The sequence below is a fragment of the Gorilla gorilla genome, chromosome 18 (assembly GCF_029281585.2).
Source record: "Gorilla gorilla gorilla isolate KB3781 chromosome 18, NHGRI_mGorGor1-v2.1_pri, whole genome shotgun sequence".
In the NCBI taxonomy this organism is placed as follows: Eukaryota; Metazoa; Chordata; class Mammalia; order Primates; family Hominidae; genus Gorilla; species Gorilla gorilla.
In genome coordinates this window covers 105,970,513-105,984,747 of record NC_073242.2, presented here as the reverse complement: position 1 = coordinate 105,984,747, position 14,235 = coordinate 105,970,513, and the positions used below count along the sequence as shown (strand labels likewise).

Here is a 14,235-nt window from a genome sequence, read left to right as displayed (position 1 = left end):
CTCTTTATACAGGGGGGAAAATCATTTCCTGTTCATATTTCTTTCTGAGCCATTCTTCTAAGTCAGAATCATCCATATTTATTTTTTAATAATCTTTTATTATTCCTTTCATCTTAAGAGTATTTGAAATATTCTTGCCATATCCTGTCTGGCCTAAACCTTAGTTTACTTTGACTTATACCATGTGGTCCTCAACTCTTTAACTGTCTGTCCTTATCAGCCAGGATTTTGGGAGATGGTAAAGTTCGCCTGGGTGCAGTATGTCAGCATCCTGCTTATCTTCCTCTGGGTGTTTGAAAGAATCAAGATCTTCGTGTTTCAGAATCAGGTGGTGACCACCATCCCTGTGACAGTGATGCCCCGGGGAGAAGTGTGTAAGGAGCACTTATCCTAGAAAGGCCGTTTCTGAAGACTCAGCAGGACCGTGGCTGCCTCATTGTCATCTTCTGGGAACGTCTTAGGACCTTTTGAAAGAGCCCAGCGGACACCTGCGGGCTTGTGTGCTTTTCCCTCAGAGACAACGGTTCTTTCCAGTTTTGCTCTACACAAGTTCCGTATCTTCAGAGCTCCTGCAGAATTGTCAGGGACTAGTTTGTGGAAAGGTCTGAGAGTTCCTGGAGGCTATAATTAGCTTTTTGGGTTTTTCTTCTTTGCCTTAGCGTTGAATTTCAGGAGAAAATTGCAGTCAGTTCAGACATCTTGGAAAGAGTCCCATCTCTGGTCAAGCAGAGACTTTTCCTCTGTTGAACTGAGGAACACACTGTGCATTTCTTCCTTCTGTTGTGAGCCACTCTTACTCTTTTCAGGGCTCTCTTGTGACAAACATGCCAATCACTAGCACTTTGCACCCCTGGGCTTCTCCGTTTCCCATTCACAGCTGTGATTTCCAGAGCTGAGGCCTTTAACTGGAGACCTGGAGGGGCAGGGCCCAAGGGCAAGGGCCGCATTAGCACAGGCAATCAGGGAGGGCCGCTGAAGGACACTTGGACCGTCCACCTGCCCCAGCCCAACAGTCAGTCATCTGTCATCAGCTCAGCTGAGCAGCCCTGGATCCCTGCCCGACTGTGACTGGGCTCTTTGCCCTATTTTTCCCTCTATCTGTGCCCCTGGATGGCAGGCTGAAGTCAGAGGGGCTGTTTCATTCTCAGCCCTCTCAGCAGCACTGGGAGAAGAAAGCATTGTCACAACAGGTTCTTTCTAGCCCTCACCCAACAGCCTGGGCACTTGGCCCTCCTCCTCCTTGACAGCCCTCCCCCTTCCTGCAAAGGACAGGGGCGACAGGGGTTGGTGTTGGGATTGGCTCCCTCTGCCTGACAACCACAAGTTTATTTGGAAGGCTAGCGGGAAGCCCAGCGGCTGGCGTTTCCCTTGACTAAGGAACAGGGTGCCCATCAGAGTGGGGCGGGCAGCTTTGGGAAGGACACAGGAAGCAGTGAGGGTGTAAAGAGGATGCTGGCCTGGGCAGGCCAGTCCAGCCTGGCCACTAGCAGAATACCACGCAGTCCAGTGGATTATCCTCGTGGCTAAGCAAGTGTCTGCAGGAGCAGAGATGGCTGGAAGGGGTCTCTGCATATGGAAGATGGCTTGTTCAGCCCATTCACCTCCTGAGGATGTGTGCAGTCTCCTCCAAGAACAGATGGAGCTGCTTCCTGATCCCAAGCAGGTCGTTGCCACTGGAAGGACATGGCCCCGGTGATCCATGCTTCATGCCCACCCAGAAACACACCCCTCAGTGTGTGCCTCAGTTTACCTTGGAGATCATTTTTCATCTCCAGTATCCGTTTCCTTTAGGCTGACTAAAAACAGTTTTGGAAACAAAGCTATTTTGAAGTATTCAAGCAGAGGAATTCCCTAGCACTGTCCCCCTTGTCTTTTTTCAATATTCTGGCTATTTTAGATGCCTAAATTTTTTTCTTGAGATTTATTTATTTTTATAGATGGGGTTCTCACTATGTTGCCCAGGCTGGTCTTGAACTCCCAACCTCAGGCAATCCTCCTGTCTCAGCCTCCCAAAGTGCCAGGAATATAGGCATGAGCCAGTGTGCCCCGTCTCTTGAGACTGAAATGAAAAATTGCTGGTGGTTTAAATCCCCAGAATTTAATGAAACATGGAAAGATGGCTAAAGATACGTATAAACTTTGGTTTGCATTTTATTAAATTATTTGAATGCAAAACTTGTATAAAGAATCCATTATGTTCTGTAGCTTTCTAATTAAAATGTTCAACATGGAAGGTTGTATTAGCTATTTTTGAAGCAAGGCTTTGGAGGGAGGAAGAATAGGGAGGGCTGAAGTTGAGCACACTTCTCCGAGTTACTCACCAGCAGCCTTGCTTTGCCAGGGCTCTGCCCAAAGACCTCGGAGCTTTTGTTAGCTCTTTGGCAAAAGTTTCCTGGTCCAACCCCAAGTATACTAGTTTTTAGTGGAATCCACATGGCATATGGGAGCCGCGGGTTGGAACATTACAACTGTGTCTGGTGAATATCAAATTATTTACAGATCATTTATTGGTAGCTTCTGAAACTGAACCACACAGCATAGTTGCAGGAGGAAGAAAGGTAAGAAATACACAGGATTTTATCAACTGAGCTGAAGCCATAGATAAGTCATATTTGAGATAATTATTGAATTTGTTTTGTGGGAGAGAAATCTCTAATTCTTCCAAATGATTAGTCCAGTTTCTGCCAAAGCAGGTGAGGTGTCTAATGCCCCACTGAGTGCCCATCTTGAAGCTTATTAAAGCAGTTCTCTCTCTTTGTGTCCCTCTTACCTTATCCTCCACATCCTTGCCCCTTCTCCTTATTCATGCTTTGTAAAGAGGTTTTGGATCTTTCTGGCCAGATAACTTCTAAATACTGATTAAGGAAATGTAAATTACATGATCCTAAGGAAAATAATGATTGCCGGCCAATCCCCTACCCAGAGTTATGGTTGGCCTTCTGGCACACATCTTTCTATTCTGTACACTATTTCTAACTTTTTAAAAATCATGAACAGGCCAGGCACGGTGGCTCATGCCTGTAATCCGAGCACTTTGGGAGACAGGCGGGCGGATCACATCTGAGCTCAGGAGTTCGAGACCAGCCTGGACAACATGGTGAAACCCTGTCTCTACTAAAAGTACAAAAATTAGTCTGGCGTGGTGGTGGGCACCTGTAATCCCAGCTATTCAGGAGGCTGAGGCAAGAGAATCACTTGAACTCGAGAGGCGGAGGTTGCAGCGAGCCTAGATCCCGCCATTGCACTCCAGCCTGGGCTACAAAAGTGAGACTCCATCTCAAAAAAAATCAATATCAAAATCATGAACAACACTTATATGAACCCTGTACATAAATCCTTGTTTCTGGTTTATTTCCTTAAGATAGCTCCTAGAAAGGAATTACCAATCCGAAAAGCTTACGACCATTGTTAAGAATCTTAATTTATCTTGCCAAACCACAACCAGGAAGGACTTCTTATTTCTTCTCCCAGCAGCAGGGAGTTCTTGATTAAGATCCCATCACTAATTTGACAAGACCTAGAAATGCTTCATCCTTTTCAGGTGCCTGGGCTCTGCCCTGTTACTTGTAAGGGGGAATTTTTTTTTTTTTTTTTTTGAAACAGAGTTTCGCTCTGTCACCCAGGCTGGAGTGCAGTGGTGCAGTCTCAGCTCACTGCAACCTCCGCTTCCCGGGCTCAAGCAATTCTCCTGCCTTAGCCTCCTGAGTAGCTAGGATTACAGGCGCCTGCCACCACGCCCGGCTAATTTTTGTATTTTTAGTAGAGACGGGGTTTCACCCTGTTGGCCAGGCTGGTCTCGAACTCCTGACCTCGTGATCCACCCACTACGGCCCCCCAAAGTGCTGGGATTACAGGCGTGAGACACCGCGCCTGGCCGGATTTTTTTTTTTTTTTTTTTTTTTTGTGAGGGAGTCTCGCTTTGTTGACCAGGCTGGAGTGCAGTGGCGAGATCTCGGCTCACTGCAAGCTCCGCCTCCCGGGTTCACGCCATTCTCCTGCCTCAGCCTCCCGAGTAGCTGGGACTACAGGTGCCCGCCACAACACCTGGCTAATTTTTTTGTATTTTTAGTAGAGACGGGGTTTCACTGTGTTAGCCAGGATGATTTCGATTTCCTGACCTCGTGATCCGCCCGCCTCGGCCTCCCAAAGTGCTGGGATTACAGGCGTGAGCCACCGCGCCCGGCCCTGGCCGGAAATATCTTATTTGTTGAAACGTATCATGTCTTTATCTGGACCTGCTATGAACCTGCGCCTCTGGGCCTAGGCTAGGGCAGGGAATGCGCAGGAGGAGGGGAAAAGCTGCGGACCCAGCTCCTAAGGCCACCTGGTCTCTCCGCTCTTCCCAGTTGGGACACTGCACCGGGTCCATGTGTCATCCAGGTGCCGTGGCCTTGGGAAGTGTTTGGATTCCAAGTCACCTCGCCGCAAGGATGCCCCCGAGAGTAAGGAGGGTCAAGATTAAGATTCGACTTCCTTCACTAGGGCCTTTGTCCTCCCAGGAGCCCCCCCTTCTCTGGGGATTTGGGGTGGGGTGGGGTACAACGTTCCTTTGTAGTCAGATGAGAGGTGACTCTGCCAGCGCCCTTTGACATCCTCGGCTAAAAGTTGAGCCTCTCAGAGCCCCAGCCCACCTGGGCCCTCCTGCCGGGCCCTCCTGCCCCGCCCTCGGCCGGCGCCCCTCCCCCGAGGCGTGGCCCCTCGGTCGGGGGTGGGCCAACCGGCTCCTTCCTTCCCCCACCGCGCTAGCTCCCGCTGGCCACCCCGGGACCGCAGCCACGTCTGAAAGCGCCTCATTGTGTGCGCTCGGGCGGGCTGCACCGGGCAGCGCCGAGGGTTGCTGGCCGGCGCGCGGGAGTAGAGGGCGCGGGCCGCAGTGCCGGGTTCCAGAGGGGGCTCTGCGCCGGGTCCTTCCCTGTGGTAGCCCCAGGACACCCCCATCCTCAACATCCCATTCCGGGACTCCTGCCCTGTTCCCACATTCGTTCTACCTCGAGTCTCCAGGAGCTTCCAGTGGCTTGGTCACCCCCAACTCTCGTCCATGCCTCTTAGAGCCCCTTTCCGGGTGTCCCTTAATAGTCTTGGGACCTTAAGGAGCAAGTCAGCCCCTGCGGACCCTCCCATTGAAGAGAAAGAGCTGGCTGTGCGGTGGAATTTGGAAGAGACGACGTTTGGGAGCCTTTGCTGAGCCCAGGGAGAGGCGTCCCCCACCGTGCCGCTCCAGCTCGGGCAGAGCCTCCAAGCTTTGGGGTACGTTGGTTCTTCATTCTCCGCGGGGGATGTCCCCACACTCGGGTCGGCTGGGGGCCGGGCTGGTGGCACAGCTGGGGACGCTCCTCTGTCCTGCACCGGGGACCTGGGGTGGCGGGAAGAGCTGGGAGTGGCTTTTCCATCAGCAACGTGGAAAGGGCATCGCCGCTGTTGGCGCCGGTTTGGAAGTGTCTTGCTGGGGCTTCGGCTGCGCAGGGGAATCCTCACTGCGAGGGGAGAACCCCTTTTGTCTCGATACTTGAGTTTCAAAGGACATGACTTTCAAAAGCTCTCCAAGGGCTTTTTCCATAGAATTATTGAGAGACAGTAGCTTGGCGGGTTGATTTGGAACCAGACCCAGGGGAATTGGAGTCCTGCGTCACTGCTTCTGACGGCTTCATCTTGGGCTTCAGGACAGGCCCTCTGGGCCTCAGGACAGGTGCCTAGCAAATGTTGACTTTCCTTTCTGCTCCCTTTTTCACAGAGGCAAGGCAGTCAAGTTTCCCATTTTTGAGGATGGGAAAACTGAGGCCTGAAGAGCAGAAAGGAGTTGGCTGACTTAAACCCACAAGCGAGTAGGCCAAGTACCAGGGCCTCTGAGGGTGTTGTGCTGCTCCGGGAGCTGGGGCTGGGCTCCTCTCCAGCCTGGGAGGCCGGAACTTTTCTGGCTTTGTTCTACAAACAGAGTCAACTGGAGTATAGAGAGCCAGAGAGTGACTTGCTCTAAGTCACACCCCTCACTGGTAGTAGAGACAGGATTTGAACCCAATCCGGCTTCAGAAGCCAAGCTTCTAAGGCCAGTCGCAGTGGCTCACGCCTGTAATCCCAGCACTTTGGGAGGCCGAGGCAGGTGGATCACCTGAGGTCAGGAGTTCAAGACCAGCCTGGCCAACATGGTGAAACCCCATCTCTACTAAAAATACAAAAATTAGCTGGGCATGGTGGCGGGCGCCTGTAGTCCCAGCTACTTGGGAGGCTGAGGCAGAAGAATCACTTGAACCCAGGAGGCGGAGGTTGCAGTGAGCTGAGATTGCGGTACTTCACTCCAGTCTGGACAATAGTGAGACTCCATCTCAGAAAAAACACAAGCCAGGCCTCTAGCCATGACTTTCCAGCGTCTTCTGTTTTGTTTGCCCTTGTGGGGACCCTGCCTGTGCCTGCCACATTCTGTTGCTGGGGCACTGGGGCACCTGAATCTGGTAGAGCCATTGTCCTTGGGTTTTCCTCATTCAAAGACTTTCCCTTGGATTCATAGAATATAAGTGTGGCTCAGGAAGGAAGATTCCTAAGCAAATACTCATAAGTGCACTATGCGCCAGACTTTGTTATGCTTTACAAATATCCACTCAGTCACTCTTTCAATCAAGCCCATGAGTTGGGTTATATTGTTTCCCCCACTTTACAGATTTTTTTTTTTTTTTTTGAGACGGAGTCTCGCTCTGTCACCAAGGCTGGAGTGCAGTGAAAGTAACACAATCTCGGCTCACTGCAACCTCTCCGCATCCCAGGTTCAAGCGATTCTCCTGCCTCAGATTCCTGAGTAGCTGGGATTACAGGCACCCGCCACCACGCCCCGCTAATTTTTGTATTTTTAGTAAAGATGGGGTTTCACCATGTTGGTCAGGCTGGTCTCAAGCTCCTGACCTCGTGATCCGCCCTCCTCAGCCTCGCAAAGTGCTGGGATTACAGGTGTGAGCCACCACACCTGACCTTCCAGATTTTTTTTTAACCAAGCAGGCACAGAAGGAAATAACTTGCACAAGATCACGCAGTAAATGGTCAAGTGGGATTCACACTCTTAACCTCAGTGCTCTATACCTACTGTCTTTAATGAGACAGACACCATTCTGCTTCTAGTGTCTTGGGCGGGGAGATGGGTCCAGAAATACATGAACAAGATTGTTCTGGGTAGTGATAATAGTATTAATAATAATTTCTCCCTATCACCTATTAGTCAATATTGAAATATATCTGATTACCTCTAGGGTATCTCCTGGCAGATGTTTTTTTCAAATCAGAATCCAAACAAGGTCCACATGTTGCATTTGACTATGTGTTTTTTTGTTTTTGTTTTTGTTTTTGTTTTTGTTTTTGTTTGAGATGGAGTCTCTCTCTGTCGCCCAGACTGGAGTGCAGTGGTGTGATCTCAGGTCACTGCAGCCTCGGACTCCTGGGCTCCAGTGATTCTCCTGCCTCAGCCTCCTGGGTAGCTAGGATTACAAGCACATGCCACCACACCTGGCTACTTTTTGTGTATTTAGTAATGACGGGGTTTCACCATGTTTGGCCAGGCTGGTCTCCAACTCCTGACCTAAGGTGATCTGCCTGTCTTGGCCTCCCAGAGTGCTGGGATTACAGGTGTGAGCCACCGCGCCTGCCCTGAGTTATTTTCCTATAAAATAGTCTCTTCCTTTTTCTGTCATTGATTTGGAAGAATGATTTACTTTTAAAAAATAAGGTAATTAAAATAAATGGTTAATAAACCAGGGAACATTCCAGATTATCTCTGTAATGAGAGGGCTCTGTCAATACTTAGGGAAACAGGCAAATGTGCTAAAAGCACAATCCCACTCCGTACCCTGTGTGTGTTGCTGCACAGAAGTGGGGAACCCTCAGACTTTATGGCCTCCAGCTGTAAGGTACTACAATTTAGACCAAGTCAGGTGCTGTGTGAAGTGCCCTGTGAGAATCCCTAAAGCTCCCAGCCAAGGAAAAGGGTTTGTGTGTTGCTATCTGCTTATCTGCTCTGAAATGCCCCAGGGCAGTGGCTCTGAGCCAGGGAGGCTTGAGGCTCCTTTCCCAGGCTAATTAGAATTCATTTCCCAGTAGATTTTGAAGGCAGATCTGTTTTCTCCATCAGCATCTGGGCCTTGCAGTCCCAGCCCCCTGCCTCTGGGGGATGCCATGCAGCTGCATCACCAGGACTGGCAGAGTTGGCAGATGTGGCCAGGGCTTGGGGGCCAGGCACAGCTTCAGCCACAGCCTGGCCCAGCCCACAGTCCTGGGGTTGAGAGTGTGCTTGGGAGCTCTGACACCTTTTAGTGCAGAGTGGGTAATTCATGCCCCTGGCCTTCTCTGGCTAACTGGGTACTCAGGTCAGCTGGGAGATGGTTTTGCAGGCACCTGTCTCTCTGCAGTGATAGCTGGAGAAAGACAAACTCTACCTAAGCCTCCTTTAACCAACTAGAAATTTCTGATTTTATCATTGTAATAAAAGTCTGATGTAGACTATCTGGAAAATGCAGCAAAGCACTAATAAGAAAATAAATTACCGGCCGGGCGCGGTGGCTCACGCCTGTAATCCCAGCACTTTGGGAGGCTGAGGCAGGCGGATCACGAGGTCAGGAGATAGAGACCATCCTGGCTAACACGGTGAAACCCGGTCTCTACTAAAAAATACAAAAAATTAGCCAGGCTTGGCATCGGGCACCTGTAGTCCCAGCTACTCAGGAGGCTGAGGCAGGAGAATGGCATGAACCTGGGAGGCAGAGTTTGCAGTAAGCCGAGATCGTGCCACTGCACTCCAGCCTAGGCGACAGAGCAAGACTCCGTCTCAAAAAATAAAAATAAAAAAAAATTACCTGTAAACTGGCCATAGAAAAATAAACACCAAACTTCAGTGTGCATCTCCCATACTTTGTATTTTTTTAAATAATAGCTTTATTGAGATAGAATTCATGTATGTTAAAGTTTATATATATTATATATAAGTATATTATATTTTTTATATATATATATATATTTTTTTTTTAAGATGGAGTTTCACTCTTGTCACCCAAGCTGGAGTGCAGTGGCTTGATTTCAGCTCACTGCAAACTCTGCCTTCCTGACCTCAGGTGATCCACCCATTTAATCCAAAGTGCTGGGATTACATGCGTGAGCCACTGCGTCCGGCCCAAAGTTTATATTTTAAAAGTGTACAGTTCACTGGCTTATAGTATATTCAGTGTTTTCACATTGAACTTTGTATATATCAGTACTTTATTCTTTTTTATTGCAGAGAATTGTCTACTGTGTGGTTATACCACATTTTGTTTATCTATTCATCAGCTGATAGACATTAGCGATGTCTCCACTTTTTGGCTAGTATGAATAATGCTGCTGTGCAAATTCATGAGCAGGTTTTCATGTGGGCTTGTATGTTCAGTTCTCTAGGGTGTATACCCAGGAGTGGATCTGCTGTATCATATGGTCACTCTATTCAACCTTTCGAGAAACCACCAAATTGTTTCTTCAGGAAATGCACCATCTGACATCCCCACTTTATGAGGATCCCCACGTCTCTGTCATCTCACCAACACTTGTAATTATATATTGTTTATTATAATTACCTTTTTAAAATTGTAATCTTCATGGTGGATGGAAAGTGATTTGTCATTGTGGTTTAATTTGCATTTCCCCACTGCCTAAAAACGTTAAGCATCTTTCCTTTTTTTTTTTGAGTCGGAGTTTCACTCTTGTTGCCCAGGCTGGAGTGCAATGGTGCGATCTCGGCTCACCACAACCTCTGCCTCCCAGGTTCAAGTGATTCTCCTGCCTCAGCCTCCCGAGTAGCTGGGATTACAGGCATGCGCCACCATGCCTGGCTAATTTTGTATTCTTAGTAGAGACGGGGTTTCTCCACGTTGGTCAGGCTGGTCTCGAACTCCCGACCTCAGGTGATCCACCAGCCTTGGCCTCCCAAAGCGCTGGGATTACAGGCGTGAGCCACTGTGCCCGGCCTTTTTTTTTTTTTTTTTTTTTTTTGAGGCAAAGTCTCGCTCTTGTTCCCCAGGCTAGAATGCAATGGCACAACCTTGGCTCACTGCAACCTCTGCCTCCCGGGTTCAAGCGATTCTCCCTCCCCGCCGAGTAGCTGGGATTACAGGTGCCTGCCACCACGCCTGGCTAGTTTTTGGTATTTTTAGTAGAGATGGGGTTTCACCATGTTGGCCAGGCTGGTCTCGAACTCCTGACCTCAGGTGATCCACACACCTCGGCCTCCCAAAGTGCTGGGATTACAGGCATGGGCCACTGCGCCTGGTTGAGCATCTTTCCATTTGTGTATCTTCTTCAGAGAAACTTCTTTCAAATCCTTTACTCATTTTAATTTTTTTCTTTTTCATTCTTAAATTTATTTATTCTTATATTTCTTAAATATGCTTATTCTTAAAAAACTAAATAGGATATTTGTCCATTTCGTGTTGAGTTGTAAGAGCTCTTTTTATATTCTGGGTACAAATCCCATTCTGTAGACATGATTTGCAACTGTTTTCTCCCATCTGTGAGTGTTCTTTGATATTTGTGTACTTTTAACACCCAGCCAACTGTGTGAAAAATACATGCACATCTAAGAACACACACAGATGGGAGAAATGTATATATGTATGTCAGCTTTGTTACTTCTGTTTTCCACTTGACACTATGTAGCGAAGAGCTCCAAGGTTACACTGCTAGGCTTCCAACTCTGACTCAGCAGCCACTGTGTGAATTCTTCCCGCAAGTCCCTTTTCTTTTTTCTTTTTTTTTTTTTTTTTTTTTTCTGAGACAGAGTCTTGCTTTGTTGCCCAGGCTGGAGTGCAGTGGCACAATCTCGGCTCACTGCAACCTCCGCCTCCTGGGCTCAAGCGATTCTTCTGCCTCATCTTCACGAGTAGCTGGGATTACAGGCATGCACCACCACGCCTAGCTAATTTTTGTATTTTTAGTACAGTTGGGGTTTCGTCATGTTGGCCAGGCTGGTCTTGAACTCCTGACCTCAGGTAATCCGCCCGCCTCGGCCTCCCAAAGTGCTGGGATTACAGGCATCAGTCACCATGCCCCGCCTCCCTTAATTTTTCTACGCCTCACTTTCCTCATCTATTAAATAGGGATGATCATCAGGTCCATGTCATAGGGTTGCTGTGAGGATCAAATCAGAAAATGGATGGGAAAGACTGGGCATGTAGGAAACCCTCATAGATGATGTTTGCAGGGGTTCCGTGTTCCTGCCCCCCATGAACACTCATCTTCCATCTTTATGTTTATGTTTTGTTTTTGGTTTTGTTTTTCTTTGAGACGAAGTTTCACTCTTGTTGCCCAGGCTGGAGTGCAATGGCGCGATCTAGGCTCACTGCAACCTCCGCCTCCCGGGTTCAAGCGATTCTCCTGCCTCAGCCTCCCAAGCACCTGGGATTACAGACCTCATGTGATCCACCCACCTCGGCCTCCCAAAGTGCTGGGATTACAGGCATGAGCCACCACACCTGGCCTGTTTTATGTTTTATGTTCCCTGCTTTATGTTTTGTCTCATTTTCTGTTTTCTTTCTCTCTTCTTTCTTCCTCTTTCTTTCGCTCCTTGTTAGCCTTCACCCTTCCAAATGCCCAGGGCTCCACTAGAGCAGTTTGGCCCCAGTCGTAGCTCTTGATGCCTCAAGGCCACTGATTCCTCATTGGGTATGTTTTTTCCAGCCTTTGGGATTCTTTTTTTTTTTTTTTTCCTTGTGACGGGGCTTTGCCCTTGTTGCCCAGGCTGGAATGCAATGGCACATGATCTCTGCTCACTGCAACCTCCACCTCCCAGACTCAAGCAATTCTCCTGCCTCAGCCTCTGGAGTAGCTGGGGTTACAAATAGGCACCTGCCACCATGGTGGCTAATTTTTGTATTTTTAGTAGAGACGGGGTTTCACCATGTTGGCCAGGCTGGTCTCGAACTCCTGACCTCAGGTGATCCACCCGCCTCGGCCTCCCAAAGTGCTGGGATTATAGACGTGAGCCACCGTGCCCAGGTGGCTTTGGGATTCTCGAACAGGGATGGCCTCCAGCCAACTCTAAACAGAGAAATCTAAACCTGGGATCTATACCTAGTGTTACATTTTGTTCCTTTAGATTCTATGAACAGGGCTGGAACAGGCTGGTAACAAGAAGAGCTGCTGTGTCTTGTTGTTGTTTTGGTTTTGTTTGTTTGTTTGTTTGTTTTTTGAGGCGGAGTGTTACTCTGTTGCCAGGCTAGAGTGCAGTGGCATGATCTGGGCTCACTGCAACCTCTGCCTCCTGGGTTCCAGCGATTCTCCTTACTCCGCCTCCCGAGTAGCTGGGATTACAGGTGCCCACCACCACACCTGGCTAATTTTTGTATTTTTTCTCTTTTTTTTTTTTTTTTTTTTTTTAGGGGGGACGGAGTCTCACTCTGTCTGTCACCCAGGCTGGAGTGCAGTGGCACGATCTCAGCTCACTGCAAGCTCCGCCTCCCAGATTCATGCCATTCTCCCACCTCAGCCTCCTGAGTAGCTGGGACTACAGGTGTCCGCCACCACGTCCGGCTAATTTTTTGTATTTTTAGTAGAGACAGGGTTTCACTGTGTTAGCCAAGATGATCTCGATCTCTTGACCTCGTGATCCACCCTACTCAGCCTCCCAAAGTGCTATGATTACAGGCGTGAGCCACCACGCCTGGCCAAATTTTTGTATTTTTAGTAGAGATGGGGTTTCACCGTGTTGGTCAGTCTTGTCCCAAACTCCTGACCTCAGGTGAGCCACCTGCCTCAGCCTCCCAAAATGCTGGTATTACAGGTGTGAGCCACCACTCCCGGCCTGGAGCTGCTGTGTTGAGGGTAGGCAGAGCTTGGCTGGAAGTGAGTGCTGCCCAGAGAGCCAGGACTCCTGGGCTCCAGTTCAACCCTGCTATGGAAAACCATCCTTGGTCAATGTCTTGCTTTTCCTATTTGCAAATCAGGCAGAACCATAGCTCCTTCCTAGGTCTCTCAGGCCAGGCCAAGAAATGGTAAGGGATGTTTAGAAGATCCTGTGACTTTAAGGTGCTCGGCAGAAAGCCATGTGGGCTACTGGGGAATTCCTCCCTCTGGATGTGGACCACAGAGTATCTGATTGCAATGGCAAGTATTTGTTCATGTCCTCTACTCATTTGTTGTTTGGGACATTCCTTGACATGACTCTTACTATCTTCTTCAGTCAGGATTCTTTACTTTTTATTGAAGTATGCCATTCTTCAGAGTACATATAATGAAAGTACAGCTTGGTGAACTTTCACGAACTGAACACACCCGTGTAATTAGCACTGTCAGAGAGAAACAACGCAGGGCCAGCCCCCAGAAGCTCTGCCCCTGCACCCTTCCCACCTCACCCCACCAAGGGTTTCACTGTCACTATCTAATCACCACTCTTGGGTGTAAGTGACAGAAACTCATCTCCCAGGGACTTAAGCAGAAAGTGAATGCTTCCCTCAGCTGAGGGGTCCATGGGTAAGCCTTGCACAACTGGATCCAAATGCTTAGATGATGCTGTCAGCTTGCCTGTGAACTTTCTCTGCTGAGTTCTCTTCTGTTGTTGACTTTAAACCCAGGCAGTTTCCTCTTCCCTTGTGATCAACAAAACTCCAGAATTGCAGTTGAGCAGATGTCCCATTCCTAGGCCAATAGTTCTGTGTGGGCTGGGGGGGGTGGGCAGGGTCAGTGTGTGGAATATAGAGGTGAGTCTGTCTTGGGACACATGACCCTTAGGAGCCGGGAGTGGTGGATCAGCCCCATCTGAGCCACATGCACTTTTGAGTGGGTGAGGGTGGTTCCCCAGGGAAAAGCCTAGAGACTGTTATCAGAAGGAAAAACAGGTAGTGAGTGGACAGAACCAAGCATGTCCAGTGCACCTGTGCAGTGCCGATCCTCACACTAGTCACCGGAGAACAGGTGTTCGCTTGCAAAAAACCACAATCCAAAGTTCCGGGTTGCTCACAGGCAAGAAGGGAAAGCAAAGTGCAATGCAGGGCAGAGTGGGGCATGCCTTGACAGGCACAGAGGAGGTGGCTGCAGGCGAGGCTGAAATGCCTCCCAGTGGGAGTCAGGGCTGCGCACTCATAGCATGGGTGAGGGAGTTGGGAGAGATGGAGCTTGTTTGATGAACACTGATTATCCCCGGCCATCTGAAGCCTGGGATGTGGGAGATAAGGTTGGAAAGCTGAAGGTTACTGAAAAGGAGAATGACAGGATCAGATGTGTGATGTAGGCACCTCTGGG

The 14,235-nt window shown here is 49.0% G+C and overlaps 1 protein-coding gene across 6 annotated transcripts in view; it reads left to right on the top strand.

Annotated features, from left to right (window-relative positions):
* The window catches only part of CHST6 (carbohydrate sulfotransferase 6), a 45,731-nt gene that overhangs the window by 17,623 nt on the left and 13,873 nt on the right, over window positions 1-14,235 (top strand). For 2 of the 6 annotated variants that reach the window (XR_008672801.2, XM_063700337.1), the window contains exons 1-2: window positions 4,090-5,247; window positions 9,395-9,550. The exons of 1 other annotated variant lie outside the window; for it this stretch is intronic. The gene's annotated coding sequence lies outside the window, so the exon portion shown is untranslated. Of the gene's footprint in view, window positions 1-4,089; window positions 5,248-9,394; window positions 9,551-14,235 lie in introns of those variants that run through there. 3 more of the 6 variants (XM_063700338.1, XM_063700339.1, XM_031002655.3) reach the window with 2 other exon arrangements.